At 40.3% G+C, this 14,737-nt stretch overlaps 1 protein-coding gene across 6 annotated transcripts in view; it reads left to right on the top strand.

Moving 5' to 3' along the window:
* NSD3 (nuclear receptor binding SET domain protein 3) overlaps window positions 1–14,737 on the top strand; it is a 102,681-nt gene that overhangs the window by 19,070 nt on the left and 68,874 nt on the right. The gene's annotated exons all lie outside the window — the stretch shown is intronic.

The following is a 14,737-nucleotide window of genomic DNA, read 5'->3' as shown; positions in this document are numbered from 1 at the left end:
GTCCGACTCTGTGCGACCCCATAGATGGCAGCCCACCAGGTTCCCCCATCCCTGGGATTCTTCAGGCAGGATCCTGGAGTAGGTTGCCATTGCCTTCTCCAGTGCATGAGAGTGAAAAGTGAAAGTGAAGTCGCTCAGTCGTGTCCGCCCCTCAGCGACCCCATGGACTGCAGCCTTCCAGGCTCCTCCATCCATGGGATTTTCCAGGCAAGAGTACTGGAGTGGGGTGCCATTACGAGGGTGTAATTTTTTTCGTATGTGGATAAACAGTTGTCTGGTACCATTCTTTGAATCTCCTATCCTTTCTTCACTCATCTGCCATGACTCTTCTGTTCCATGCCAAATTCCTGTGTAAGCTTAGGTCTGTGTCTCAGGTCATAGTCTGTTTCATTGTCTGTCTCTTTGCCAGTACCTCACCTTTTAATCACTGTAGGTTACTAAATGTAGAGCTTTATATTTCGAGTACATTGTATATGTGTGTACAAACCAGTAAATCTTTGTATGGATATTGTAGACTTTATTGTTGAGAAATATATGCAAATACTTTCTTTTTATTTATTTATTTATTTTTTGCAAATACTTTCTTGATTTCATTTTAGAGCATTCCTTTTGATATAGCCTCGGTTGTTTCCTCCTCTTACCTAACCCCACAACCACCACTCTGCTTTCTGTCTATGGATTTACCTATTCTGGACATTTTACATAAATGAAACAAGACACTATGTAGCCTTCTGTGACAGCATTCACTTATTTAAATTGAGTCAAATTGACAGATTAGCAGGGCATTCTGTAGGAATATTACTGTGTCTTTTAAGAAAGTAAGACTATAATACTGTATCTTAGTGGGGAGCAAGAAAAGAAAACCTTACCAGTATTTATTTCTGTTTCATTTTTATTGTTTAAGCATCAGATTCAGATTTTATTTCTTCATTTATTAAAGAGAGTGGCCAGTCTTATGCTTTTGCTTAATTGCTTGATGAATAAATGTCCTGTAACAAATCCTGTTCTAGAAGAGCATTTTTGATGCATCTTGAGTTTATGAGATAAGGATGGAGCAAGACTATTTTGATTTGGGTAGATGTTGGTAATTGTATAAAAACGATGTGATTCCTTTTCTATCTTGGTGGATAGATGAGTAAAATCACGTGACAATATACAGGAAATATATTCTCTCCTGAATTGTTTATTTTTTAAAGCAAGCAGATTTTCCAGTTTAACCCAGAAATTAGTCACCAGCTTAGAGTTCTTTTTAGAAGGCTACCTCGGAAAGTACCTTTAAGTCGTGTACCCAGATAAGGTTTACTAATAAAGAACATTCATTTAACATACTAAAATACTGTGAGCCTTGGTATCATTTGGAGAATTGATGTTTTATTAGTATAATTGCTGAAATATAGTTCAGAAAAGAAAATATTTTCCCCTTAATCATAACATGAAATTTTAACTTTTTTTGGGGGGGTTGCACCACTTGGCTTGCAGGATCTTAGTTCCCTGACCAAGGACTGAACCCAAATCCCCCACAGTGAAAGCACAGAGTCCTAACCACTGAACCACCAGGGAATTCCCCACACTTTTTTTTTTTTTTTTTTTTGCATTAAACTTTCAAAGAGTTAGCCTCAATCAGAATGGTAGTAAACCTCTTTAAATGATTCAGAAGTTTGACCAGCACTCTTTTCAAACCTCATGATTTTGACATCCTCAAATTTTCATTCCAAAGTCATAAGGAAATTAAAAGAACCTGTAGAGTTAATATATTTATGTAGCAGCCTCCAAATTCAAGCCTTTGTATTATCATGGGAATTTAACAAACTGAGAGAAAATGCCCAATTTGTCAGAAATAATTTGCTTTTATACCACTATAGTTACAGATATGGATAGACCGCTGTAACTACCAACTGTGTAACTCTTGGTTGCTTTTAGAAGTACTTTTGTTTGTTTGTGAATAAATGTTAAGTCTTGTAAACTGATACAGTTTTAGTTCCTTCAAAAGATAAGATAACTTAAAAACAAATGGAACACCACTTCAATTTATTAACTTTGTATTTCCTTGACAGTGGCATGCTCCAGTCCATAATGTCGCAAAGAGTTGGGCTTGACTTAGCGACTGAGCAAACAAAAAAATTTCCTTGATTAAAAATTTTCAAGCAGGACACACTTGGTTTGAAAGATTGACATTGAGTTGTATAGTCACTGTACCAAATTCAGTTAGTGCTTTTTGTCTATAGCATAGCCAGATAGCCAGATTAGATGCTATCAATTCTAGCTACTTTTAGTGATTAAAAGGTAAATATTATTACTCATTCCCTTTTTGGTACTAAAGAGGCATGATCAAGTTCTTAGAACCAAATGGCTGATTTTTTTCCCCATAACTTTCACCCCCAGTTTTCTGTATGTGCAGTGAAGTAAAAATGTCAAAAGGCTTGTGAAGGAAGAATATTAATTTTTAACATAATTTGCATCTTGTTCATACTTGGTAGCGGTTTTATGTTTCCTGATTTTTAAAGGTGTGTGTTTGGACTCTTTAAAAATATTTCTGTCTTATTTTCAAAAAGGATGAATGACTCACAGTTTTAAAACAGAAAATTATAACAAAATTATATACCTCTGTTCTTTTTTTAACAGTACACTTTTGTCATTACATTACTAACACACAATTTTTAAATTATGAAAGCCAAAATGGGTAATACAGAATTTATAGCTTATAGTCAAAGGATCACTCTGATCATGGATGTGATTAAAATATGAAGAGAACATACAAGCAAAAAGAAAGGGAGTCTCCTAGCATTTAGGGGATTTTAGCATTCTTCCTATATAGATTCTGCATGTTTTTTCAAGTTTTTACTTTATAGAGGCCCTGGTTTTACCTTTGCAGACCTATGTACTAAAAATAATGGACCCTTTTTAAAAAAAATAAAATTAACTCCTGTTACCATTTTCTTCTTGGTGTAGATTTGGGGAAAAAATAGTAAAATGACTCCCTTGATGCTGTCATCAAGAAATCTTCATATTCTGTCATTAAATATGAGTCTCAGTTGATATTTTTGGAGGGGTAATGCTTGTATGTATTCAACTGATTTCAAATACAGGATCTGACTTTCAAATGTTAGTGATCATTCAGTTAGAAGTCAGTATATGAATATATTTGATAGCTTTCTCTTGTTACACCTCAATTTGTATATACTTAAATTTAATATCAATTTTTTTTTGCTTTAAAGCACAAATAACCTCTAAATTTTGAACATGATGTATTGTTTTTATAGTGGTTTGCCACAGAAATCATCAAACAGTAAAAATGCCAGGTTTTCAAGAAGCAGCATAGCTGGTTCACATCTGTAGACTGTCTGCGTGCACTGTTACTATAGAAACACATGCAGACTGTGGATTTATCATAAACCTTGAGAAATATTTCTTGTGCAGTTCACATAAAGAAACATCTGGATCCCTTGTTTATCCTGGAGTAAAGGGAGGCCACCCTCTTCTGTGTTGTGGGAATCACGTTATATTCTACTATTTTTCTTTAGCTGTAAAAATTGTAATGATATATCAAGTACACTGTGTATTTTAGTAAGATTGATTATAACAACTGGAATAGGTTTCAAAATAAGGATTCATTTTCATGCTAAGTCAGTTAACTGTGATTTTGACAGTTTGAGCTAGAGAGCTTCCACATTCTGAATTTCATATCTGCAGTATTAATAACACTAGGGTTTTATTTCTGTTTTTTGCATGGTTCCAAAGAGTTTATCAGATTACTTAAAATGTTGACATTTGTGTATTTGCATATATACATAAAACAATTACGTAGAATCTTCAGGTCACTGGGGTGCTAATGTGGTACACACGTAAGCCTGGCAGGAACTCAAGTGAGATCAGGCTTGGAGGCACAGGACTTTGAAAAACTGGATGTCTGAGAGGAGTCGGGTGAAGAGGAAAGGGTCACTTCAGGAGTTTGGCTTAACCCCACTGCTCAGATCTCCACCTCTAGCTCCTTTCCCGTCCTTGGGAGAAGGGGCCCCATTTTCAGACTGTATCCCCACGACATACTAGCCCACTCCCTAACATCTTGATGTGGTGAACGCTCTCCAGAATCCTCTGAAGCAGGTCCTTGTAAATATATTTGTATCAGAGAAAACAAGGCACTTTGGGAACATTACAGCTCATTCTCCTACACATACATCATTCTAGGCAGAAAGTAAAAATTGGTTGACACTGGGGTTTTAAATAGATCCCCTTATAAAGGAGTTTTTGATATCTTTCAGTCTTTCGTTGGGTTAGTAGACTCTCCTTGGAAATGCATTTGACTTCATGTCAGTCTCTCGGGGCTTTAAGCCTCGCAGGGAAGCATAGTCCAGAACTAAGGAGAATCTCAGTAATGGCTTAGAGAATGGTCAGATTTTGCCAAGGATATTCCTGAGGAGACCACAGTTGCCTTTATATTATCTTTATATTATCTTGCATTCTTCATAGAAAGATCCTCAACTACTCTTTGAAGCAGTTCATTTATACGTAATAGCTCCCTTAAGTTCATACAGTTTAGTTTCAGAGATTCACTGAAGCCCCGCCTCTAGCCTTCAGTTTGGGTTCTGGGAGCATATGGATGAATAAAATTACTTCCTGCTCTTAAGAAAATCACACAGACAGTTTCATGATGAATTCTAAGAGGTATTATTTATCTTAGGAAACAGAGAAAAGTTACTCAGACTAGCATGGAACTTAAGTGAATACTTCTAGGAAATGACTTTCTGAGTTCAGGATGGTTAAATAAGCCAAAAAAAAAAAAAAAAAGTAAAAGAATTGGGCTTCCTGGGTGGTGCTCATGGTAAAGAACCCACCTGCTGATGCAGGTTAGGTGTAAGAGATGCCTGTTTAATCCCTGGGTCAGGAAGATCCCCTGGAGAGGGGCATGGCAACCCACTCTAGTATTCTTGCCTGGAGAATCCCATTGACAGAGGAGCTGGGTGGGCTACAGTCCATGGGGTCACACACAGAGTGGGACATGACTGAAGTGACTCAGCATGGCAGGCATAGGAGACAATATTAGTAAAGGTACAGTGGTGTGAAATCCCAGCGTGTACAGTGATTCCGAGTAACCTGACGTTACCAGTGTACAGAAGTGACTTGAGTCTGGAGATGGGGATGGGGACTTGCTTGGAGGGCCTGTGTGCTCTGTGGGCCAAACTACTTTGGCTTTTTCTAGAAATCATTGACAGCTTTTAAACAGAAAAGTGATGTGGTTAGATTTACAAATTAAGTAACCTAGGAATGTATTGAAGGGGTAATTGATCTGAAGACAAAAATGGGTTATTTATATGACACCTTTAGAGCTACTTCCGATTCCAAAAAGCCTGAATAATGATGTCAGTATGAGGAATTTTAACCTATAATGAAATATGAAGTGTTTTTTTCTTGTGGAGAAGAAACTGATGTTAAACATAGGAAAATAAGTACATACAGCACGGTGTGTAATTCTGTAAAGTAGAATCCAGCAGTATGTACAGTCTACAAAAGGAAATTGTTCACATTAGGATAAGAATTTGTTATGGTGACTTAGACTTTACATTTAACATGTCATGAATACTTGAGTAGCTCAGTTGTTCATCTGAAACATCATATGCTTTTTTTTTTTTTTTTTTTTAGACTTTGTATCTGAGATTGACTTAAGTAAACTTTTCTGTTATCACTCCTCTCCTGAATAAGCTGGAGAATGAATGGCCTAAAGCTTTAGTTGATAATTTTCAACTGTTTTCCTTTAAAAAATGTCTATGGAGCTTCCCTGATGGCTCAGTGGTAAAGAATCCTCCTGCCACGGGTTTGATCCCTGGTCAGGGAAGATCCCACATGCCTCGGAGCGACTAAGCCTGTGTGCCACAGCTACCAAGCCTGGCTCTAGAGCCTTGGAGCCACAGTTATTCAGCCCACATACCACAACTACTGAAGCCCGTGCACCTAGAGCTTGCATAGCATGACTAGAGAAAAGACCATGCACCAACGAAGACCCAGAACAGCCATAAATAAATAAACAAAATTATAAAAAATGTTTGTGAACAGCTTCATCAAAAATAAGGGAAAAGTATTCATTCATTGATTTCTTTTCATCTTTTTTTTTTTTTTCATTCACTGATTTCTTTCATCTTAAAAACCAGTGTGAAAACATTGGTCAGAGGAAGAATTTGTCCTAAATTGTTGGCCTGTGGTGGTTTCATTTACTTGGAACTACATATTACAATGGACCGAATACTAGTCCATTACGTCTCCCACCAAATTGTTAGCTCTGGGCAGCGGAGCTAACGCTCAGGAAGTGTGCGTTATGATTTCAGTAAATAATTCAGTAAATAATTACTTCAGTAAGTAATTCAGTAAAGTGAATGTTTGCGTTGCTGTTTACTTGACATACTTAGGGACTGTGGGCAATGCGTTTACTTGTCAAGAGCCAGTTTGTGGGGCAGAGGGCCTCTGTGTGGATTCTCCATTTACAGGATGTCTGGCTGAGGAAGTCACTTAATCACACTGGCCTTCATTTTCACTTGTGAAATGGGGGTAGTAATAGTATTTCCTCAAAGACCTGTTTTGGGGAGTGAAATAATCACACAAATGTGAAGTATTTGAGATAGTATTGACGTGTAGTTAAGTCCTCAAATGCTAGTCATTATTACTATTACTTTAGTAATACAAAAAAGGTTAAAACATCTTTATCAGGGCTTTGTTAATGACCAAGGTGTGAGAGTTTTTGATGACTCTTGTGGAGTAGTTTTAAAATGTGTGGGTGAAAAACACCTAACCTCCAATCCTGCCTGTCTTTCGTGGTCTAGAGGCCTCCTTGCCTACATGAGCACTGTTCTCAATGTCTGTTGTAAGTGTGATGACACACAGTGTAACTCTTAGTCACCTTCTGTTTAATGTTGTTTACATTGTTTACTGTTTTATGAGTCCTGACCATAATATCCTATCTTGTCTTATATACTAAAGAAACTGTAAATGCCTTTGGGTCAGAGATCAGGTTTTTCCTAAGTTCTGTGTGCCCAGCATTGTGCTGAATGATAATATTATGGTAACAGCCAACAGATACTGAGCTCTAACTCTGGGCATTGTCCAAAGTACTGCTCATGGATTCTCTTAATTCCTACAGCAACACTTTTGCTGTTGTTTAGTCACTAAATTGTGTCCAACTGTGTGAACCCATGGACTGCAGCCCACCAGGTTCCTCTGTCCATGGAATTCTCTAGGCAAGAATACTGGAGTGGGTTGCTATGCCCTCCTCCGGGGAATCTTACCAACCCAGGGATTGAACTCGCATCTCTGGCTCCTAATTCTCTATATCAGTGTGTCTGCTGTTTGAATGCTGGCCACCAGACTCCAGTATGTATAAAAATCACTATGTAAAGAATTTTATAGTTTCAAAATATCTTTTTTTTTTTTAATTATCAAAATTGCTTTCTTGATTGCATTATTGTGTTATTTGGAGGTGCAATATGAGAAAGTGTGGCTCTATTCATGCTTAGACTTCCTAGAAAATATGATACAGTGAGCCATTTGGCTGAGTTGGTCAGAATACGCTGTCAAGATTTAATGCATGCTGTTCTGCCTTAAGAAGCAGTTGCTTTTTCTTTTTAATATTTCTTCCAGCCCCTTAGCTAAATTTTTTTTTTCCCCAACATTTCACTTTCAAATTTTTCAAATCTTTAGGAAAATTAAAAGACTATTATAGTCGACACCTGGATTAGTTGTTAACATTTTTTGCCTGCTTTGTTTTACTCTAGATATATGTACTGTTTAAATGTTAAACCATTTGAAAGTTGTGGATCCTAGGACACTTTAAATATTTAAGCATAGCTCTTCTAAGAATAAGGACATTCTCTTACATTAACAGATTAGTGTTATCATACCCTTGAAAATTAACAGCACCATTGTTTAATAGCTAGTTATTTTATTTATTTTTGAAATATTATTATATTTATTTCTTTGGCCGTGCTGGGTCCTAGTTGCTGCAGGCAGGACCTGCAGTTGCAGTGTGTGGGATCTAGAACCTGGGCCCCCTGCATGGGGAGAGTGGAGTCTTGGTCATGAGGGAAGCCCCTAGTTTGCGTTTTAAATTTTCATTTTCTCCTAAACACTGTTTTTTACCTCATTGTGTATGCTTGTGTTTACATCCAGGATTTAATCAAAGTTCACGAATTGCACTGGTCTTTTCAAATAAAGAGTTTTGTAACTTTCACTTTTTTAAGAGCCGGGGCCAGTTTTCTGAGAGAAGGTCCCACACTTTGGATTTGTCTGATTGCTTCCTCATTTTGAGGTTTGGTGTAAGCACTGGGAAGGGGACTTGGGGAATGATGATGTGTGCATGAATCACACCACGAGGCCCAGGAGGCCAGCTGGCCCGCCTCTGGTAAAACCGTGTCTACTCCCTCGTGTGAAGTGCTCTGTCCTGTGCGCAATCCTGTTTGCAATTGGTAAGCCACCTGTAGAGTGATGAATATTGAAACCGTCATTTAACTGGTCCCATTTTTGCTCAAAAACCCTTAGTGGGTCTCTCACCATTTCCTAGAATGTAAGAGTATAAGGATATTTTTTATGAGATATATACTTTGCAGATACCTTTCTCTCTGCCTGTGATTCACTTTTTTTCCCTTTTAACTGTGTCTTTTGAAGAGCAAGAGTTTTTAATTTTGAAGTCCATTTTATCCATCTTTTTCTTTCGTAGGTCATGATATTTGCATCCTGTGGAAGAAATCTTTGCCTAACACAATCGGATATTTTCTCCCATGTTTTTAGTCTAGAAGTTTTATGGTTTGAGTACCAGGTTTATGAACTAACTTTAAGTATTTTTTTGTGTAAAGTAAAGTAAGGGTGAGGTTTGCTCTTCCCAAACAGCTATCCAGTCATATTTTTTTTCCAGCCTTGTCTGTTGAAAATACCATCCTTTTTCCTTGAATTAGTTGTTGTTGTTCAGTCACTATGTTGTGCCCAACTCTCTTGCAACCCCATGGACTGTAACCCTCCAGGCCCCTCTGTCCGTGGGATTCTCCAGGCAAGAATACTGGAGTGGATTGCCATTTCCTTCTCCAGGGGATCTTCCTGACCCAGGGATCGAACCCGTGTCTTCTGCATTGGCAGGCGGATTCTTTACCACTGAGCCACCAGGGAAGTCCTTTTCCTCGAATTACTTGACACCTTTGTGGAAGATCAGTTGACCATGTAACTATGGGTGTCAGTGTTTCTGTTTGTTTTTTTGCAATAAGCATAACTCATTTTCTACCAAACCAGGGATTAGTGGGTGAGTAGAGTTACATTATAGGCGAATATCCCCAGAAATCCTGCAGGTCAGTGAAGGTATACTAGTTTTAAGCCCTTTGAAGTCAGGGATGCTTTCATTCATTTATTAACTAAACAGTATTGAATATCTAGCCTTGAATAAGATATCCATAGTCCCTGTGCTTGTAGAGCATGCAGTGGAATGAGGGAGAGAGACCATAAAAAGGCAAACGCATATTTGTATAAGGCATGTTACTGTAAGTGCTGTTATAAAGGACACAAAACAGACTCAGTGAGGAGAGGGTGCTAAGGACTGCAGAAGTCTTCTCTGAGAGATAATGAGTGTTCAGGTAGTTGGAGCAACAGAGGTGAAAATTCCAATGACAGAAATGAAGTGGGCACATTTGAGAAATTGATAAGAAGCCCCTGTGGCCGGAGTGCGATGCTTCTGTGGCGAGTGATGGTAGATGACTTTGGTAGTTTACAAACTGAGGCCTGAGCGCGCAGGCATGATACTGAGCCCGGATTTTACTTGAGTGCCACTGGGAGGGCATTGAAGGTTTTGTTGCTTATTTTTGCCTATTTCAGTAAATCATGTCATTACTATCTAGATGAATAACTCAAACATAACCAACGGCTCAGAAACCTCCCTGTGGCCCCCTTCCAGTGTCTACAGCACCATTTTCAAGAAAGCAGCTACTATTCTGACAGCCGTCCCCATAGATTTAGGCCTAACTTCATCCTGTTTCTGACCCCTGTGTAAATGAAATCACACTGTGTACTGTGTAAGTGGAATCGCCGTGTCTGACCACTTTTGTTCAAAATGACGTTTGTGAGAGTCCTCCCTATTGTTCGTCTTTCCTGCTATATTTTGAGGGGCGGTTGCACGGTTGGATTCATTTTTTTAAAGGTGACGGGCCATTCTCTGGGGACGTGGGTTGTGTGGAGATCGGGGAGACGGTTGTGCAAGAGCCTCGGTGAGGAACCAGAGGTGGAATGAGATAGACCAGCGTGAGTCAGAAGCCTGGGGAGTAAGGCTCGGGTATTTTATGGATCGGCTGGACAAGAGTAGAAGTGAGGGAAAGGGGTGTGTCATGATTCCCAGGCTTCTGGCTTCTGCAGCTGGTAGGTGGAGGTTTCATTTTCTTCTCAGGGGAAGGACTAGGGGAAGGACACATTTAAGTAAAATAGAAACTGAGAGTTCACTATTAGACATTTTAAGGTGCTTGTGGGATGTGAGTGAAGCTGCCTGACAGGCCCTTGGGTTGTGTGTCTGGAGCATATTGGGTTAAAGTGGGAAGTTTGGGTAGTTCAAAGATTATGAGGCAGCCGCCATGTAGAGCATCCCATGCTTGGTCGCTCAGTCCTGTCCAACTCTTTGCGACCCATGGGCTGTAGCCCCCAGACTCCTCTGTTCAGGAGATTTCCCAGTAAGGATACTGAAGCAGGTTGCCCTTTCCTCCTCCAGGGGATCTTCCCAACCCAGGGATGGAACCCGTGTCTCCTGCACTGCAGGCAGGTTCCCTACCACTGTACCACCTGACATTACTTGGTTCTGTACTGGAGTTAAAAGATACAAATTTCACCATTTTATTCAACTTCTGTTGGTCGTGTGACTAAGGGCAAATCACATGATCTTTCTGAGCCCCATCCCTTCTCATGTGTAAGATGGGGGTAATACTTTGCATCGTAGGATTAAATAAAGTATATTAGGCCACAGTTTATAGATATCTGGCTCAGTGGGTGCTCAGAAAAGGTCATTCATGCCCTTGCAATTTGGGTTGGTAAAAAAAAATCAGATTGTGGAAAATCTCGAAAGGCACAGAAGAGACTTGGTGTGTGAAGTTCAGAACATCAACATAGGAACAGACTCGGTGCAGGTTGGCTTTAGAAGCATCCCCTGGCAGCTGTGCAGGAAGAGACTAGAGGTGAGAAATACCTAGAAAATCAGTTGTTGTAGTTCCAGGATCAGGTGCTGACGAGGGCCTGGCCTGACATGGATATAGAAATCAGAGAACAAATCAAGGACTTCCCTGGTGGCTCAGCAGTAGAGAATCTGCCTGCTAATACAGGAGCTATGGATTTGATCCCTGGGCTGGGACGATTGCACATGCCGCAGAGCAGCTAAGCCCATGCACCGCAGCTGCTGAGTCTGTGCTCTAGAGCCCAGGAGCGGTGACTGCTGAAGTCCATGCACCCTAGCGCCCGTGCTCTGCAACAGGAGCAGCCACTGCAATGAGAAGCACACACGTGGCTGCTAGAGAGTAGCCTACACCCTCTGCAGCTAGGAAAAAATGCCTGAGTAGCAGTGAAGACCCAGCACAGCCAAAAATAAATAAATAAAATTGTTTTTTTAAAAAGGAGAACAAATCAGAGTTCAAAGGAATAGGTACTAAACTTGTCCAATGTTTAGTTTTATGGCTTCACTGAGAAGGAAGAATCAGTCACCCTCATATGAACCTGAGGCTCCTGGCCTGGGAGCTGGAAAAACAGTGGAAGCAGCGAGCAGTGCAGGGTAGTCTGGAAGCAAAGCTGAGTTAGGAAAGGACAGTCTGCTAAGCTTTGAACATACGACTCTCAAGACGATTTTGTGTTGTCTCTGGGTGGTTGGATAGTCTCTGGCATGGGGTCTCGTGAAAGGAACACAGGATTAGAAAGCTAAGAGATTGATTCTTTTTCAGGCTTACTTGCTAATTAGCTTTGTAGTCTTGGGAAATTTGGCAAATATTGAATGTAGTTATCTGAAAAATGAAGCTAACACCTGCCCTGTCAGCTTTACAGGATTGTTTGGCCGATCAAATAAGAAAGTGTGTGAAAACACTGTGTAATTGCAAACTCGTATGCGTGCATGTGTGCTAAGTCACTTTAGCGGTATCCAGCTCTTTGTGATCCTTTGGACTGTAGACCACTAGGCCCCTCTGTCCGTGGGATTCTCCAGGCAAGAATACTTGGGTGGGTTGCCATTTCCTTCTCCAGGGGATCTTCTCAACCCAAGGACTGAACCCATGTCTCTATGTCTCCTGCATTGGCAGGTGGGTTCTTTACCACTAGTGCCACCTGGGAAGCCCTCTAACTTTTATACTGTAATTGTAATATAGTAATGTTATTTCTTTTCTTAGTTCAAACTAAAATAAAATATTTGGTTATAGGGCTAGAGAAGAGAAGGGGGAAAATGCCAGACTTCTTAGAAGTTTGTGTTTGGAACTAAGTCAGAAGTATCAGAAATCTGAATTGTTGTTCAGTCGCTCAGTCATGTCGGACTCTCTCTGACCCCATGGACTGCAGCACACCAGGCTTCTCTATCCTCTGCCGTCTCCCAGAGCTTGCTCAAACTCACACCCATTGAGTTGGTGATGCCATCCAACCATGTCGTCCTCTGTTGTCCCCTTTTCCTCCTGCCTTCAATCCTTCCTAGCATCAGGGTCTTTTCTAATGAGTTGGCTTTTCATATCAGTTGGGCACAGTATTGGAACTTCAGCTTCAGTATCAGTCCTTCCAGTGAATATTCAGGATTGATTTCCTTTAGGATTGACTGGTTTGATCTCCTTGCAGTCCCTGAGTGCATGTGCCTGAAAACCTCTGAAGACTATGGGATGTTATCTGGAAGCTGATCTTGTGTATGACAGTTACAAGAACCAAAAACACAGATTGCATGATGTCAAATGCTGGTGTTTAATTTGCTTTCAAGTTGGAAGTTTGGAGAACTGTTGAATTCTACCTGTATACTTGCCCCATGTGTGTTTACAGAATTTAGAACATACTTTCTTGTGTCTGTGAAGTACATATTTTTGTCAAGGGTCAGATTAGGGTAAGGTTCAATTCTTAAGCTATATATGATTTCTAACCTTTATGAGCATTATCAGTATGATATGCTGGTTAGGAACACGGACTCTGAGACCAGACTGTCTGTTGGGAGCGTTAAATGGTGTCCTGTTTGTAGAGCTCTTAGAGTGGCTCCTGGCATGTACTAAACTCTCTTTTAAGTGTTAGTGGTGGTTATTATGAAATGGTTAGTTGCTGTTTTAGCAGTGACCAAGCAATAAAGAACAGAGTTGACCAAAAGGTTCATGTGGGTTTTTCCATACAATGTAATGGAAAACATCAAATGAACTTTTGGGCCAACCCAATACGTGAACAAAAGAAGCAAATCCTCTCAGAACTTAACATCTGAGGAAAGTGGCAGTGGCATGATGGCAAAAATCTTGGGCTTCAGAGTCAGAGATGCCTACATGCAAATCCTAATTCAGCCTCCTTGGCGTTGGGGTTTAAGCAAGCCCCCGAAGAACGCCTCTGCAGCTCGCTTTCTTTATCTGTGAGCCAGGAGTCACTCCACCTTGAAGAGTTGTTTTGAGGATTAAGTGAGATATGTAAAAAGTGCTTGGCCCAGAGTAGATGCTAAGGAAGTGGGAGTGCTCTCTCACATCCTGTGGCTGCCCCCCTCCCCCTCACCTCACTCCAGTATAGAGCAGTAAAGGCAGTTTGATTTTCTGTAAGCTCTCATATTCATTCGTTTGCAAGTTAAGAACTGGTAACATTCATTCCACTTGGAAACATCAGAATCAACAGCTGTTTTATTGGCTACACCTTGGAAAATGTTGTCCGCTTTTATTTCCTTCTTCCCTTCACTGTTTTGGCTTACTTGCTTTATCGTTTTTCTACTAGAACCACGATGGTGAACATTACCAGTAAATCACGGAATTGAACTGGGCTCTAGTCTCCGAATCCACTTCCCTGCATTCTGCCCTCTACAGTTAGCTCATCAGACTTGACACAGTAGTGAAATCCTCTCAGCCTTAGAGCTTTTTAGAAGAGGTGTTTACAGGATTTTCAAAATTATATCTGGGCAGTCCATTAATCTCCTGTCTCAGGATGTGGACCTGTCAAACCTATGACAGAGCAGAGTGGTCTTAAAGCATTTCCTAACAGATGCTCATCCATACTGTAACATTGTCACACGGTGTGGGCAATTCCAGACACCTTCTAGAGAAGGCACAGTAACTGTAAGTAAAGCAGTGACCTGGCCAACAGTGTGCAGCAGGATTAGCTGCAATATGGCCTTAAAATACTCGTGCTCTATATATGGAATCTAGAAAGATGGTACTCATGAACCTACCTGCAGGGCAGCAGTGGAGATGCAGACAGAGAGCAGACTTGTGGGCATGGAGGGTAGGGGTCAAGGCGAGGGTGAGACGAATGGAGATAGTAGCATGGAAATATATCCAGTACCATATATAAAATACACGGCCAGTGGGAATTTGCTGTATGACTCAGGGAGCTCATGTGACACCCGAGAGGGGTGGGATGGGCTGGGAAGTGGGAGGGTGGTTAAATGGGGAGGGGACATATGCATACCTATGGCTGAATCAAGTTAGTGTATGACAGAAACTAACACAATATTGTAAAGCAGTTATCCTTCAACTAAAAATAAATAACAAATACATATAGAACTGGAAAAAAAAATACTCATGCCCTAGGCCTCACCCCAGAT

Source organism: Bos taurus, chromosome 27 (assembly GCF_002263795.3).
Source record: "Bos taurus isolate L1 Dominette 01449 registration number 42190680 breed Hereford chromosome 27, ARS-UCD2.0, whole genome shotgun sequence".
Classification (NCBI taxonomy): Eukaryota; Metazoa; Chordata; class Mammalia; order Artiodactyla; family Bovidae; genus Bos; species Bos taurus.
Note: the sequence above shows the minus strand (reverse complement) of the source record. Positions and strands in the feature narration are given on the sequence as shown.